The 17,929-nt window shown below is 37.2% G+C and overlaps 1 long non-coding RNA gene across 1 annotated transcript in view; it reads right to left on the bottom strand.

Annotated features, from left to right (window-relative positions):
- LOC128119047 (uncharacterized) overlaps window positions 1-14,453 on the bottom strand; it is a 47,542-nt gene extending 33,089 nt beyond the window's left edge. Inside the window, exon 1 of the long non-coding RNA XR_008221431.1 lies at window positions 14,393-14,453. This is a non-coding gene — a long non-coding RNA (uncharacterized LOC128119047). The remainder of the gene's footprint in view (window positions 1-14,392) is intronic.
- Window positions 14,454-17,929: the final 3,476 nt, after the last annotated feature.

Genomic DNA, 17,929 nt, shown 5'->3' with positions numbered 1-17,929 from the left:
AGTTCTGATTTGTTGCTCTTCACAGTAGAAACTCAGTATAATTCTAACACACACATGGTTCTGCCACACTCAGATGTGATTTTAGCTTGCTACTATTTTCTTTACATCCTTCAGCTTTGTTTTGTAGCAAATACTGACTAATGCTAATACATCCAACACTTGACACTGATTTCTTTTTGGTGACTATCCCCATGAAGAGGACTGTACACCCTCCTCTCTCATGTTCTCCTAGTACACTTCTTTACCTAATACTCCGCTTTTGCTTTGTATTTATAACTTGAAACATTGAGAATAATGTCAGTAAGGTGCAATTCTAGGTGACACAGAAAATACTTGCTTAGTTAATCCTTGAAGAACACATTATTAAACAGAAGCTAAAGCACAAACACCAAGGAAAACCAGTAAAATGCGGACATGTCAATTTTGTAAACATTTACACTCTTGGGTGGCCATGCTCATGCTATGTGCCATTTCGGAAAAAAGTAGGGACTTCATGAATTTCTCAACCCACAACACAACACATCCATCAGGACTGCAGATAGTGGAAGATCTTTGCTAGATAAAGTCCCTAGTACTTCTTAGTTTCCAACTTTTTGCCCTGTAATGTTGTGGCTAATTCAGTAAGGACCCAAAGGAGATCATACTTGAGTTGCTAAGCAAACCCTATCTTAAAGAAATGATGAAGGCACATATATTCCCTGAACCCTAAAACACAGACTCAACACTGACCACTTGATTTTATTTATAATATAGGTCTCATATTTTACTCTAGTGAGTTTGTTCTGAACTGAATCCTATAGTAGGATGAGCCACCTCCTGGGGTTGCAAATAAGTGAGAAGCAAGCACGTGAAAACACTGAGGTCACGTTACTGCTTTAGTATCCAAAACATTAAGTGATATTCCTACCCCCAGTCACCATAGTTCCTCAGGAAGGAGTGGGGCCTTATGAGCCCTTACCCTTCCTGTAATGAAAAGTTGAGATGTCCAATCTTGTATAGGTGGTATCTGTACTAGTTGTCCATATTCCAGTAAGCAACTTCTCACCGATGCTAGGCAGGCAAATTTATTTCATCTTGGTGGGGTAAAGATATAAAAAGACATGAAATTAGTAGAATTTGTCGGGAAGAAGAAGGGATCCAGTGGTGGAAGGAAGAGAAGATTTAAAAAAAAAAAAGGTAGCAGGGGGCAAGAGGTAATAAAATTAGCTGCATGCATGTATGAGTCTGTCATAATAAAAATAAGGAGAAATCCTACAGGAAGAAGGAAGTTCACAGGAGTAGGAAAAACAGTAGTCAGATAACCTCCGAAATCTCCCCTAGGGTGAATATTGCAAAACCAAAAGACATGTAAGCGTCTCTAGATTTTTTTTTTTAATTTAATGATGAGAATGCATGTGTGGAGTGTGTGGATTTGTGCCTGTGGGTGCAGTGCCAAATGATACCAGAAGGGGACAGCATATTTCCAGCAGCTGGAGTTGAAGGTGCTTGTGAGCTACCCAACATAAGTGCTGGGAGCAGAACTCAAATTCTCTGAAGTGTTTGATTCTAATCGCTGAGCCATTTCTTCAGCCCAACTGTGTCTAGAAATGAATAAATACTTACCCATTAATGTTGCTAAGAGTTCTAAATCACCTTGATTGATCACCTTGATTCTCACATACTCTTCTCCCCTTGAATATGGGAAGGATTTGTCATGCCGGGGTTCTCCTCCATGTTTCGGTTATGTTTTCTCATTCCGGGCAGGAGTAGTGATGCAAGCCTTCATCTCCAGTACTCAGAAGACAGAGACATGTGGGTCTCTGTGAGTTTGAGGACAGGTCTATATAGTGAGTTCCAGGCTAGCTGGGGCTATCACATAGTGAGATACTGCCTTGATACAATCCTACATGTATGCATACAAACATACATACATCCACAACCTAATAGATAGGCTGGTTTCAGGTGGAATTTTCTAAACTTCAACAGATGTTGAAAACTTCAGGCAAAGAGAAAGTCAGAGAGTGACACAGACAAAGTACTAGAAGACAGCAAAGATGCCATCCATAGGTTACACACAGGGAGGAATGTGTAACATGGGCCAACTTCTCCTAAGAGCACCTCAGCCGCTGTAGAACGTATGGAGGTCCATGTTCTCACTGAATGTTAGCATACCAGGTTGCTCCTTCAATGGAAGAGATGCATAACCTGTTATCTTCCCAGAATGCTGGGAGCAGACATGCATTCTATCCTGATGACCTTTGTGCTTTATGGCTGGAGAGCACACTGGACCCTCCTCCAGACCCTTATCCTAGGCTTATTTTCCTCAGTAAAGCTACAGAGCCTATCTTTAGGGACGTTGCCACATGCAGTTCACAAAGAGTTTCAATGTTGTCATGTTCTACAACTAGACAACACAAAAGAACATAGGCTAGAGACACAGGTGCTCTGCAATTGCAAAGACCTGAATCCTGTCATCTGCTTTCATGGGCTTGACATAATACCCTCACATTTTGGACCCACGTGTATGCACATGTGTAAAGACTAGAGGTCGGTGTTAGGTGTGCTCCTCAATGACTATACATCTTATTTTTAAGACAGTTTCTCTCACTGAAAATGGAGTTCACCATTCAGCAAGACTAGCAGGCTAGAAAGTACTTGATCTTCTTCGGTCTCCACCTCCAGGTTACAGGCACACACTGTCAGCCTCAGCTTCTGTTGTTGTTTTGTATGGGTGCTGGGGAGTCAAATTCAGGTCCTCATATCTGCACAGCAAGCAATTTACCAACTGACTGAGTGAGCCACACAGACACTATGTTGATACTTTGTTATAAATGAGCTAAAACATCTAAAGGCAAACGCTGCCTGTGCAGATTAGCTACTAATTAAATAACTATTCTTCCCATGTTACATAGCATCTTTCTTGGGATGTACACAATGATAGAAGGGATATTCTGTAGTCTTGGAGTGAAAAGTAGGACAGAATCTGAAGGATTTGCCTCTGTTCATTGTGACCCAATGACATGGTCTACACCACAGACAGAATGACTGAAAACAACAGAAAGTCATTGACTCACACATTCAGAGGCTCTAAGAATCAAGATGCCAGCAAAGTCAGTTCCCTCTGAAAACTCTGTGTGTTAAAGCTTGTGAGTGTCACAAATTCTGTTTTTCTCTCTGATAAACACTGATAACCATTGTCACTTTTCAGTTGGTGGCTCAGTTTCCCTTCTCAGCTTCCATCCTCAAATGCCTTCTCCGGGAATCTGGGTACCTCTGCCATTTATAAAGAAACTCTTACTGGGCTTAGGAGACCAGTAGGATTGAAAATACTCTGAACATAAAGTCACCTTTTAATCACTATCTCCAGAGCAGCATACTCTTCTGTACATGTACTGGTTGCTTAATATAGTTTGTAAAAAAATTCATGACTGAATAATGCACATGATCATGCAATTGAATAATAATTCATTGTAAAACTGAAGAAGGAAGAAATTTAAGACAAAAGATAATGATGACAGGAAGGCACGCCCATCTAAATATAAACCAGAGCTATATTTAAGTCCATCAGCAAGTTTGGGATTTTTGTAAATGTGTAAATTCTTCTTTTTCCACTTTTTCTTATCATTAATGAATTAAATGCACTACAATACCCAAAGGTCTCATGTGCTTTCGAGTTTTACTATTCTGTGAATTTAGGAATCCTGTCAATCTAATATTTCTATTTCTATTAAGAGGGAACTAAAGATGGTCAGCTGTTCCGTTAAATCTATGTATACATGCTCTTAAGAAAAGTTGAAGGACTCTTTCACTATGAAAGAGCATATTGGGAATTGGGATTTGGTTCTGTGCCCAGATACTTATATATTTTGGTGTTAATGCAAAGTTAGATGCAATTGACAGGTTAAAGTTTATAGATCAGAATTGTTAATAAAATAAACAAACTAACCATAAGAGTGCTATGTACATACTCTAGTTTCTAAAAGCAGAGAATAAAGGCCTTTTTAAGATGATAATACAAGAATCAAGAAACCTTAGCTAGACATGTCTCATCTCCTCAATTTTAACAGTCTTCCTGTGTATTCTCAGTGATCTGATTTAATCTCCCCAGCAGATTAGAAATAGTGTAGAGCAACATCCACATGTGCTCAGCCAACATCCATTCAGCTAGCACATTCTGCCTCTGCCTGACTCCTGTGCCTCTGACTCAGCTGCCAAGGCCATCTAAACCATCTCTCCATGATACACAGGCTCTCACTTTATGTCTTCAAGAACACAGGAGCATTCTTCCTCTCCCTTCTGAATTAACGATGTGTTTTCCTCCTTAGTTTTCAAAAAACATGTTTTCCACTGGTGGGTAAGAGTGTTTAAATAACAAATATCTCAACCCCATCACTTCCTTCAGTTATTGTCCTGTTTTCCTGCTTCTGCAGTCAGCGAATCTTGAAGGCCAGCCAACTCCTCTCAGCTCATTCCATCTTGAAATCATATAATGACTTAATCAGGTCCCAACAATTCTTTTCAAGGCCAACACAACCTGCCTCTTGTTAAATTTCAATCACTTCTCAGGGCAGACAGGATCTCTCAAGGGCCTGTGAAACAGTATGACAGTTACTTTCTAAATGTTTTCCTTCTATGGGCTTCTAGCCCATATTCTGTCTGGCTCCCGTGCCCCCCGCCCAGCCCCTCCAGCTGCTTCTGGTATCAGTCTGTGCCCTTGACTTCTAAGGGGTTTTCTTCATCCCCACCTTTCTGTTATTTTCTCCCTTTCATTTCTATCTAGTTTAATCTTCTAGTTTAAAATTGTAAATGTGTGTTTCCTTTGGAGCTCAGACTGAAATGCACAATCTCTTTCTTTTCAGAAGACCAGTCTTACTACGATTTAAACTATTAAAAAAAAAAATCCACCTCTTCTACTGCCGTTGATGACAACTGAAAATATGCCTGCCTAGTTGATCATAACGACTCGCCTAGCCTTCCTCTGTTTCTCCCCTGCATTAGCCTTTTCCAAATATGTAGCCTCAGAGAATCTTGATGATAAGATCAATGACAATCTTCTTCATCACACCCAAGCCTAACATGGCCCCGGCCATATCTCCTCTGACATCCTCTGGTCTCTTCCTGTGCTTCAGATCTAAAGATCTTCTGGATTGTTAGGCATGACGTGCCATCTCCTGCGGCCAGACCTTCAGTTTCAGCCATTCCTCCTGAAATGTCCTCAGTTAGTTCCCGAATTACCTGCCCAAACATGGTTGTGGTGTAGGAACTTCCTCTGAAAATACTAAGTATTGTCAGAACACTTGTCTCAAGTCCTCCATTTCTACGTTCCTGAATCTTGATGCATTTCCCACAGCACTTTCCCACTTGATGTACTGTGTGTCTATTAGTTCACTGACAATTAGTTGAGTCCCTCTCCAAATTTGGTCAGGATCTTAATGGGGAAATTCCATGCAGTCTATTTCAGGGTCAAAGGGATTTATTCAGGGTTTAAATCACAACAAGAATAATTGAGTTGGTCCGGGAATTCCAGGAGGAGTGGGGCGCAGCCCAACGCGGTTCTCAGGAGAGCTCTGCCTTGATCTGCAGCACCAGCATCCAAGACCACAAGGCAGCAGAGAGAGAACAGGCACTAAGCCTCCTAAGTCAAGAGAGTTCCCCTTCTAGGCCATGCACTAGGGGCGGTGCTTCAGGGTAAAGCACTGACAACCACTCCTACGTGATCTTCCACTTACAGTTGCTTTATCTGCTTTCTTGTTTGTTGCATTACCGATTACTACAACAAAGCTCGACAATTACCATCCCCCACCCCAGTCTTGTGTAAGCAGGTGAGCAACAAAGCCTTGTTAAATTAATTATGCACACTGATACCTTGAATGAATTGCTGTAAATGCTAACAGATGTGTTTTAGCATATACTACGTATCTTTTGAACTTCCATTTCATCTTATTTGGTTGGCTACGATATATGGTAGAAGACATTGAAGCCCTCTGGAATACTGTTTAAGACTGATGAAATTTCATAGCTTACAGTGAAAATATTTTCCTTTACCTGAACTTTAAAGCTTATGTTCCCTAGTTGACTCCTGGCTATCTAGTTTCTAAAACGTGCTCTGGTGAAATATCCAACGTAGATCAGAGGTAAATGCAGTCATTTTAGCACCTTCTGAAGGATGAAATTTGAAACACATAATCAACAAATAAGCCAGAGCATAGGCACTACTGGCAGGTGAATTAACTTTGCTGAAGACCTGGTTCAGATTCAGATCTCAGCCTTACCATCTAATCATGGTAGTGAAAAAAAGGACTATTTCTTTCTAAATCCTGTTTTCTTCATTTCTAAGAATAATTTTCCTACTGTATAGGGTGGGGCTCATCACATGAGAGCTTACTTTTCAATATTGAATGATGCTAGGTTTGAGCAATTTCCTCTTTATCCAAATGCTATATGCCTGACCCTTGTCTGCTCTAGGTGGCACATTTTAATATCTAACCAGAAGAAATGCTTTGATACGGAATGTGATTTTCATTTCAGAGATCTTGAAAAATCTCTCCCATTTTAAATGCAGATAATACAGTTGCAATATCTGTAATGTTAAAGGCTACAGGTCTTGATTGGAATTTTACTGGTTTTTCCTTCCAACTAAAGAATTCAAAGGCATGAAAAGTATCCAGCATTGCAGATAGCAGCAGGTAACAAACTTCATAAAAAGTGAAGAAGCACGTAAAGGGGCATACAGAGAAAAAGACTCCCCACCAAGTGGGAAGTATCCAGTATCAAGTACCCAGAAATCAAAAATATATTGTCTCCCAGAGCCAAGATGTTCTAAATGGCTTTGGTAGCCTTGAATGGGCCTTGTTTCCATCATCTCATATTGGTCAGCTTAGACAAAGAAAGGCAGGCTGATAGGACTATGGCTTCAGGCAAACATGTTCAGGACCAGCCCTGAGCATATCTGACCAGTCTGGTCGAGTCAGTCAGAAGGGGTCCACAGGGGTCCCCACAGGGGGAAAAAAATGTTCCTCAGGCTTTTGTCTCAGGAGCATGAATAAGCAGCCAGATGTTTGCCATCTTAGTAATTTCCATGTAACCGCTCTCCTTATCACTGTGTCTGTCAGGAGTCTGTTTATCTCCTAGGTCCTCAGTAATAAATGTAAATGTGATTACACAAACTCTTTAGGCGCAAAGCTACACAGAGAAACCCTGTCTCGAAAAATCAAAAAAAAAAATTGTATAACGGAAATTTGTATTAAAGTTGTGAACGGTCAAGTCATTTTAAAGATCTGTAGCTTAATAACCCAAATAGAAAATTCAAAGAAAAACTTTAAAAGTAGAATGGATCAGTAACGATAGAATAACTGGACTCAAGATAAAGTAGAAAAACAAGACCAAATAAAGAAGGAGTGTAAAAAAAAGTTAAAGAAAACACAGGAAAAGAACATAAGATGTGAGATTCCATGAAAGATCTAATCTTTGAATTATAGACATATATGAGGGAGAAGAATCCCCAAATCAATGGCATTGACATGATTGTAGAAGAAAATTCCCCTAAACTAAGGAAAGACACACCCATAGTGATAATAGAAGCATACAAAACAACAAATAGACAAGATCAGAAAAGAAAGTCCCCACAGCATATCACAATTAAAATCCTAAGTGTACAGAACAAAGAAAGTGTATTAAGAGCTGCAAGAGGAAAAAAAAAGCACAAGTCACATATAACAGAAAATCAGAGTAGCAGCTGATTTCTCAATGAATGGAAGTCAAAAGGGTCTGGAGCAATACATCCCAAGTCCTAAAAGACCAAGGGATCCAACCGAGACTGATATACCCAGCAAAATCATCTGTCATAATTGAAGGAGAAAGAAAAATAGTCCATGATAAATAAATCGAAAAAACTATATTCCAGACACCAAAACTAAAGAAAATGCAGGAAGTAATATTTCAGGCTGAAGAGAGGAACTAGCATAACAAAGAGATTATGAAGAGAAATATGAAACCATAATTCCTAAAACACAAAGTGGCACTGAGAACAAACAACACCAAAATCAACAGCACAATGGCCACAATTAACACACACATTCCTTTTTAAAATTTTTTATTGAAAATATTTTTTCATGCCTCCCCATCTCTCCTAGGATTCTCCTCAGATTCCCCTCTTTCCAATGTCATACCTTCTTTCTTTCTCCTTTAAGAGTACAGATAGGCAAATAAAAAAGAATAAAACAAACCAACAAACAAAACAGACAAAAAGAAAAGGCATGAGAAATGAATTCACATGCAAAGACATATTCAAATAAAATCTATAAAATGCACAAAATTGGAAACCATAATGTATAAGCAAAAGACCAATGAGGTTGAAAATACCCAAATAAAGCAATATGAAACCCTCAAATAATCTCCAAAAATGCTGTTGAGTTAATTTTAGATTGGTTATCTGCTGCTGGGGATGGGGCCCATCCTTAAGTATGATTTGCCTACCCAGTGAAACTCCTTTGGAGTAACTCATTTTTTCTTTGAGAACAGTTGTATTGAAGGAATAGGGTTTAGGGATGGAAGCTTGGTCTACTTCTTTCTCTCAATGCTAGGACCCCACCTGGCTTGTATCTGTGCAGATGGTGTTTATATTTCTACAATCTCCGTGAGCTCGTATGTGTGTCCTGTTGAGTCTGAAAGACGCTGTTTGTATCATCTATCTTCTCTAGCTCTTATGTTCCTTGTCTCTTCTGCACAGCTCTCTGAACCCTGAGGGGAGGGTTTTGATGAAAACATCCCAATTAGGTCTGAGTGTTCCAAAGTCTCTCACTTTCTGCACACTGCCCAGTTGTGGGTCTCTGTCTTAGCTCTCATCTATGCAGGAGGAATCTTTTCTGATGATGGCAAGTGACACACAGATCTATGAGTACCATGGAATATTGTTAGGAGTCATTTTTTATAACTATGTTCCTTTAGGACAACAGTATTTGTTTTTTCCTTAGATTCATGGCCTATCTAAGCTCAGAATCTTGGCCACCCAAGCAGGGTCAGGTATGGGTTCCATTTCATGGAGTGAACCTGAAATCCAATGAGATAGCCCCACATTTGTGCCATTATTGTATCAGTAACATAATGCATCTCAATGATAACTTTAAATATTGATGGCCTCAATTTTCCAGTCAAAAGACACAGGCTGGCTAAATGAATCAAGAAGCAGTGTCTGTCTGTTGTTCGTCTACATGAAACACATTTTAACTTTAAAGATAGACACTGCCTTGGAGTAAAATGAGGTATAATTATACTACAAAAAATCAGACCAGGAAACATGCAGGCATTGCTATCCTAATATCTCACAAAATAAACTTCAAATTAAAACTAATTAGAAGAGATAAGGAGGTACACTTCATTCTAATCAAGGAAACAGTTAGCCAAAAATCTATTACTGTCCTAAACACATATGCATCAAACTCTGGGGCATCAGATTTCATAAATCAAAAAGAAAAGAACTGATGAATCTAAAGACACAAATTAACAATTATAATATTAATAATAATATTATAATGCATTAGTAATAATATTAATAATAAATGCAGTCCTCACTCCTCATCAAGTAAAGTTCTGTTTCCAACAAATGCAGGCTATGACAGGAAATTGCAACTAATAAAGATGCAGAGTTGTGGAGGCCAGTCCCAACACACACATATACAACTCCAACACCTATGACCCAGGGATCATTATGATGAAAGAGTGGATATAAATAATGTAAGAGCCAAAGGATTGGGAGTTTTCTATGAGATTGTGTTTCCTATGTTTGTCAGAAGCCACATCAATGAAGGTTCACCAACATGACTTCCTAAACATGAGCTAAACAAGACAACAGCAATCAATATACATGCTAAGTGGGCAGGTGAAAGCTCATGAGACCTCAACCCTACCAACAAACCTACAAGCAACTAAGGAATGCTGAGAGTGGAAAAAGTAATTTTCCCCAGGGAAGAGTACACCAATGAATTAGCCAATACCATATAGTCAGGCATGAAAATCTACATAGACATGAGATTATACAGAGTTAGAATTCTGTATAAATAAGACATGAATTTGAAAGAGAAAAAGCAGGGAGATTTGGGAGAATTTGGAAAAAAAAGAACTGAATAGAAGAAATGATATAATGTCAAAAAATAAAAGAAATAATTTAAAAATTTTTAAATGGTAATTTCAAATATCTGTAACTTATTTCAATGGCAATAAATATAATAGCATATGCATACTAGAGTAGAAATGCCATGACATCTATTATAATTAAATTCTTTTCTAGAAAAGAGTAAGATAATAAATGTTCAGATTTATAAGTGCATGGAATTATATTGGAATTATTAATCTTCTTTATCACAAATTACATGGTCAAAAAGTCTGAACTCCCACTGTCTAGCTCCATACCCAATAACATGATAATATTTCTTCACAGTCTATTCATGGATAAAGCAATAGAAATAATAGTGCCCCCATGTGTGGTGTGAGATTAAATGAATCAATGAAGCATATCATTTGCAGCAGTTTGGTACTTTGTAATTATAATATCATTTAAAAAAAAACTTTATTTTGAATGGTGCTGATTCTTTATTGAGAAAGCTGGATTTAGGTAAAGAGTGGATACTAAGGAATGTAAGAGTACTGTTCACTTTTGAGTACACCTGTTTAGGTACAATTTTCTCAGATGCAAGAGGAAGATATGAGCTGACATATTGGATGATACTTTTTTGTTTGTTTGTTTGTTTGTTTTGAGACAGGGTTTCTCCATGTAGTTTTGGTGCCTGTCCTGGATCTTGCTCTGTAGACCAGTCTGGCCTCAAACTCATAGAGTACCACCTGGATCTGTCTCCTGAGTGCTGGGATTAAAGGCATGTGCCACTACCACCAAGATTGGATGATACTTTATTTTGATAATATTTTTTATATTATCAGGTGTTGGCTTTGAGTGTTTAGATTTATCTAAACCTCAAATTCTATTCTTTACTCATAAAATGAGGGTAACTACAGTTCCACTTACTGTGGTTGCTTAAGCATGAAAGGCATGGAAGCAGTCAATAGGTTTTGGGGATTACCTGAAAAGTAATAAATGAAAGATATTCCCGAGAATTCAAAATACCAATATAACCAGCTGAAAATTTGTAAATATTGAGCAACTCTTCCAGAGGACCGGGGTTCAGTTCCCATGTCAAGTGGCTCACAACCTCCTGCCATTCCAGCTCCAGGATCCAGGAAACAAGAGAGCTGGCACATCCGGATCTCAGGTCTTTAGGGCTCCTGTCTCGGCCCACCTTGTAGGCATGACAGTTACCGAAGCCTCAATGGGGATAGTACTTCCAGGTCAAAACTGGAACAGCTACCCACTACATAGATTCAACAGTCTTGATCATAAAGAATAATGCTGTAAAAATTATCATCTCAGACATCAACACATATTACTGAGCTATAGTCATAAAAACAGAATGGTACTGTAGTTTTTAAAGAAAATAAATGGAAAGGTGTCATACCTGTAACACAATGGCTTCATTTAAGTATAAAATTGTGAAGTTTTACAAATGTGCACAATTACATATCTACATGACAATCAAGATATGAAACATTCTTCTTTCAGCAAACTCTACCCTGTCCCTTATGGACTATTTATCTTTCCAGTGAAAAAGTCCCAGTTCCATATAATGCCTGACTTGTTGAACTTTACTTTAGATTAATTTTACATGTTTCACAGTTTCAAAAATTTAAATTATACAGTAAGTACTCTTTTGATTGTGTCTCCTTTTGATCAGGATAATGGTGTTGGTAGTTGTCCATGTTGCTGCTGGACATTTATACGTCTCTGAAATTCTTGAGCAATTTTCTTTTATATGGGTACACCATGGTTTGCTGCTCAACTCATCCATACACTTGCTCAGGCTTCATAGATGTTTTTCCAGTATGAGCATTTATTCAAACCAAAGACCCTGTGTATATGCACATGCAAGTGCCTTTGTGATCACACATCTTCATTTCTCATGGATAAACAACAGAGAATAGAATTACTGCTTAACATATATATGCCTTCCTCTATAAAATTATTCACATGGTAAAAGGAAAATAAGCCACTAAAAGTCAAATTTTTTCATTATTATTCAAAAATTAATAAATTGGACTGGAGAGGTTGCTCCTTTAGTAAAGGCCTTGGCATGCAAGATAAGGACCTGAGTTTGATCCCCAGGATCCACAAGAAAAAGGAAAATGTGACTGTACAAGTTTGGATCTCAGCACAGGAGCAGCAGATAGCAGCTCCATGGGATGCACTGGCCAGGCAACCTATCATGATCACAGTTCCAAATAAAGTAAAAGATCCTGTCTCATACAACAAACAGGAAAGCAACTGAGGAAGACAAACTGAGTTGATCCCTGCCTTAGATATATGCAAACTCAGACACACACAACACTAGTGCATGCAGATATATACACAAAATCACATGCACTCATACACATAAAGAATATGGGCCATCCTGACCAAACGAAAGGACATTCCACATTTATAATTATGAGAAAAGTCCCTTTTTACTAGGTGAAGATGATTCTACTTTCCAATTACATAAATTTAAATGGAATTATTTATTTATTTATTTATTTGTGTGTGTGTGTGTGTGTGTGTGTGTGTGTGTGTGTGTGTGTGTGTGTGTTGGAGGGGGTGCTTGTTATGATCAGAGGTCAGTTTGCATAGTCAGTACTCTCCACCATGTGAGTCTCAAGGATTGAACTCGGGTTTGCTCAGATGGAAGGCTCCTTTCTCTCTTGAAGTGACAAATAGTTACAGATAATATTCAATTATCGGAAATTATTTGTTTGTGCTGAGAGAAATGACAGAAATGGTCTAGCCCTCACATTACCCATTTGTTAAATAGGATCCTCTTTCCCTCTACTAAGAACACTGATAATCTGAAAGGTAAACATGCTGTTGCACGTTTTTGATAAAATCATATGTATAACACTATGTCTCAAGTGATGTTTTCTATTAGAGCACCTATATATGAGATATTGCAAGTAGGAGCACATCCTATAGGAACAGAATTTATGAAGACAGTATCATATTTGTTACAGCTTGAACAATTTGCCATGTTCAAACTGTAATAAATAGCTGATAAAAAAACCATAGCAGATAAGAAAACCATTCTCCAGAAATGCCAAATGTGAGGAGAAAGTTTAAATCAAGTCCGTTGTATTAAAATAAAATTCAAAGAGTTCCAAAATAGTTAAAAACACTAATTGTAAAATAAAGACTGAGACCAATCATGGTTGCACAATCGAATTGCATTTTGATAAGAATTCAGAGCCAGTTATTTGCTATTTTACTAATAAATTACGTTTTTAATGAAATTAATCATGCTAAGTCTTATATAGTCCAATAGAATAATAGGATCTTACAGGAATAGTTGTACAAATATATTTACATAGTTGATAATAGAAGAATTTAAACAATATTTAATAATGGATTTTTTTTATCGTTTTCCTTTGTCATTTTTTCCACACTATGTTAACAGTAAATTCAGAAGGTCAGCTCCACCAGTGAGATCAGGAAACAAAACCTTCTTCTATGACACTTGAATGGCCAGGAAACTTGGGTTGTGGACATCTGTTCTTATAGATTGAGTCCCCTATTTCTTCTAGTAATGGACTTCTTATTAAAAAGATACCAAATACCTTATATATACTTTCAATTTTAAAATTCCAGTTTTGTGAATCTTGAAAAACATTTCAAATCTGTAATTTACCTTAATCATTCACTCATTATTTAAAGCTAAAATCCTTGCTTTACAGATGTGAGATTCAACTGTCTCCAACCTTACCTTCTCATATAAATGTGCTTGGGAGTTTAGATCCTTTCTCTCCATTTCAGATGTTAGAAAGACCTCCTGCAGTTATGGTACAGTTTGTCCAGATTCGGAGAAAGCATCTGAAAAACTGTGTCAAAATTCCTGAGGAACTTTGTGTCAATACCAGCATGGCATAAATAGAGACTGAATATCAATTTGTAATATTGTTTTGTTTCTTAAGTGTTTGGGGATTAGCTATTACTGTCATGTGAATTGCGGAAGTTCCTTGCTTTCAAAGACAGAGCTTTGTAGTTCCAGGTGAAGAATTGTGACTCTGTGTGGCTGTTTGTGTGTGCGCGCAGGTGTGTGTGTGTGTGTGTGTGCATCTGTGACTGTGTGTGAGTGTTTTGCTTTTGTATTGAAATCATTGGGCACTGATAGAACTTGAAGCTACCGTTTTCCTTTCCTTTTGATATTTCAGTGCAAATCAGATAATGACACATTCCATGTCTAATGTAAAAATCATCTTATCCTCTCACAGTGCATGCCTGACCTCTGTATCTACAGAACAAAAAAGCTGATATCAGCCCACGCCCTTTTAAACAGATACTTACTATTCAGGACAATACTGAGATGGTTCAGGAGAGTGTGGTGCAGCTTTCTATTTTATCCTGAAGAATTACCACATTCACTGTTGTCATAGCAACAGTAACACACAAAGAAATGTAGCAGGAATGTGTTCACTTAATATGTGATGAAATTAGAAATGAGGGACTACTTCAGGAAAGAGATTAGTTAATGGGAACTATAATTATTCCATAATGGACACCTGAAAAAAAAAAGGTTTCTGTGGGGTTTCAACAATGATTTTTGAAACAGAGGCAGGAAGAACATCAGATATGGTAGAGAGACTGGGAAATGACTTGGCAGCTGGGTATCTGCTGCTCTGGTCGAAGATTTGAGTCTGGTTTCCAGCAACCATGCCTGTCTCATCATGCTATCATCTTTTTCTAGCTTCATGGGCAGCTGTACTCATGTGCGCATGCCCCATCCACACACGACATGCACATAATTAAGAATACAAATGAACATTTAAAAACATGGGGCTGAAGAGGGGGCTCAGAGGTTGACAGCACTTGCTCTCGCAGAGGACTCAGGTTCTATTCCCCATATCCACCCATGATCACAGCCATCCATAACTCCAGTTCAGGGGATCCTATGCTCTCTTCTGACCTCTCTGGGCAAAAGGCAAGCATGTGATTCATATACACACATGCAGGTAGAATGCTTATACACATACGATTTTTAAAAAATAGAGAAATAATTTAAGAATTAAAAAAATAATGAGCACAAATAAAGAAAAGAAAATAGTGTTTATTGGGGGAACTAATCCGAGAAAGGCATTACATTCAGTTTGTAAATGAATTAGAACTTTAGTATTGATTTATTTACCATATGAAGAGGGAAAACCTTTAGTGACTGATAAATGTATATTAGAACAGTTATACAAGAAGTATAGAGAAAGTGACAACAGCTATTCTGATATAATTAGGGAAAAGGCAGTTGTATGCCTTCATGTCTCATATACAAAAATTGTTACACTGATTCCTGTACTTCTGTTTTTCAAAAGGTTATTGAGCAATAACAGTTTCTTGGTGAATAAAATGGAAATAGACAGATTTTGGGGAGGCTACTAATGCCCACCATTCCCAATACGCAATCCATCTCATAAAAGTATAAAGATGCCTGACACTTGAGACCACTAGACATGTTCTATGTACCTTAACAAATACAAGAATTTTTTTCCTGTAAGTCCAATCTCATCAGAACACCTCTTAAAATCAGAGGATTTTTATCTTGCTAGTGTCAAAGAGATATAGCACAAAGAATAGTCCAAGAGTTGAGACAGAGCATGGATTACAGTGATGCATGAGCAGAGAACAGTTTAGCCTACTGATTCTGGCTTTGGTGATGAAGGGAATCTGAGTCGAGATAGATCCCGAGCAGACAGTGAACAAGGACAGAAGAAGCATGAAGTTATTAATCTTCTAAAAGGTTGCTTCATGCAAATGAATTCAATCACTACCAGGAAAAGAAGATATGCTGGTAGGTTCAAAGATAAACTGGTGTCTGTCTTTTGAGAGACCCAGAGTGGAGCTGTAGCTCCATCAAGCTACATCAGTATGTATGAACACTTACAGAACTGTGATGTAAGGACTTCAAAATGTTGAAAACTTCACTAAGTTTCATTATTTGTTATAGCAGCAAAAAACATCTAATATAGTCATATGAGGATAGAAACATTGGTAAGTATATGAAACTGTACTCATGATTAGAAATGCTCTTTCTGTATCACATGCTCTTTCTAGCAGTTAACAAATTGCTCACATAAGCACTATTATCCCCTAGAAATCAGAGTGTTTTTTTCTAAAGTCAAAGCACTTTTTTATCAACTTGACCAAGCCAACTTTTTGTGTGAGGGGGTGATGTTTATGGGATTTTGTTTGTCTACTTTCCTTTTTTGAGACAATCAACTTATTAGTAGCCAAACTGGACTTGAACACATGCTGTCCCTCTTGCCTCAGCCTCTGGAATGCTGGGATCACAGGTATGTACCATAAATGTGGTTGATAAAACAGCTTGGAAAGTCTGTCACATGGGCAATCATGTTTCTATATCATGAGTTGAAAGCTAGAAGAAACATTTACAAGAATTTTATTTACTTGTGCAACCACATTTCTCCAAACTAATTATGACAATTTGATCTCCTACATTTGGCCATCTCATTGGAAATCAAAGATATTTTCCCTTCTATAAACCAAAATAATGTTTATTAAACCATAGCATTTTACTGAGTGCATTTTGAACTCTTATTGAGAAGATGGAGATTTGTGAAAACATTTAGATTCCCGAAGTTTTATATTGGAGTACAATTTATATGCTAAAATATCTCTGTGCTTAAATAATATAAAGTGATGAAAATTGATGTATATTTGCATCTAAATATATAACCCTATGAAACCATCAAAGCAATCAAGATAATAAATGTCTTAACTAGTCAATTTCCTAAGGCTTTTTTTTTGTGATCTCCTCTGTAGATCCTCTTCATCACACTCCCATAGTCACTATATACACTGGAACAGATTGGTCTTTCTGTCACTGTAGATTGGTTGGTGTTTTCTAGAACATTTTAGAAGTGGAATCATCCAAAGCAAATTCATCATTTTTCTGCTTCCTTCACTTATTCATAGTATTTTAAATCTCATATATGATTTTTGAAAAAATATGAATTCTTTAATCACTGTTCTCTATTGCTAAGTAGCAGCTTGTATACAACAGAATTGTATGTACATTTACCTTGTTGGTACATACTTGAGATGTTTCTGGATTTGAAGTATATGTTAATTGGAATCCCTGAATAACAGATTTTCCTAATTCCCAATGGCCATTATTTCAAAATGTAAATTGATTGGGAACGAGCATCATTGTGTATTAAAATAATTAAGTAAAACTGATTATAGTAGAGTAGGTAGGACCCTAAGACAATATGGCTCCTATTCTTAGGAACAAACGAGTTATATATAGAGAGAAAACAATCTTAAGACAAAAAATATTCTCTACAAGACAAAGAATATTAACATTTCTTCTCATCTACAATGTGAGTTTCTTTCTGATGTAGATATTCTCTATCATCTATCTACCTACCTATTATCTATATGTCTGTCTATCTATCTATTTTCTAGATATTATTTATGTGTTGACCTATAATCTGTCTCCTTATCAATGATAGGTGTCTACAAGGTGATCATATATACCATATTAATTTGCTCCTACTTGATTTGATAGAATACATAATTCAGGCTTTATTGAAATTAAGTAGATTTGAAATCTGAACTTAAAGAAAAGTGCTTCATTTTAACAAATTAAATATGATTTTGCTGGAGAAATTTCCATATGTTCACTAATAGTCCTAGTTTGCTAAGATGTTTCATTAGATGCTGAATGTTTCAGTGGCTTATCCATAGCTGTAGAAATGATGATGTGCTTTTTCCAGTTTTAAGTTTTCAGTTTTAAACCTGATACATTTTATAAATTTATTTAAGAATGCTACATCAATTTTTTCAAATGTGGAATTAATCCTATTTGGTCAT

The sequence above is a fragment of the Peromyscus californicus genome, unplaced genomic scaffold, assembly GCF_007827085.1.
Source record: "Peromyscus californicus insignis strain IS unplaced genomic scaffold, ASM782708v3 Scaffold_23__1_contigs__length_62951481, whole genome shotgun sequence".
In the NCBI taxonomy this organism is placed as follows: domain Eukaryota; kingdom Metazoa; phylum Chordata; class Mammalia; order Rodentia; family Cricetidae; genus Peromyscus; species Peromyscus californicus.
Note: the sequence above shows the minus strand (reverse complement) of the source record. Positions and strands in the feature narration are given on the sequence as shown.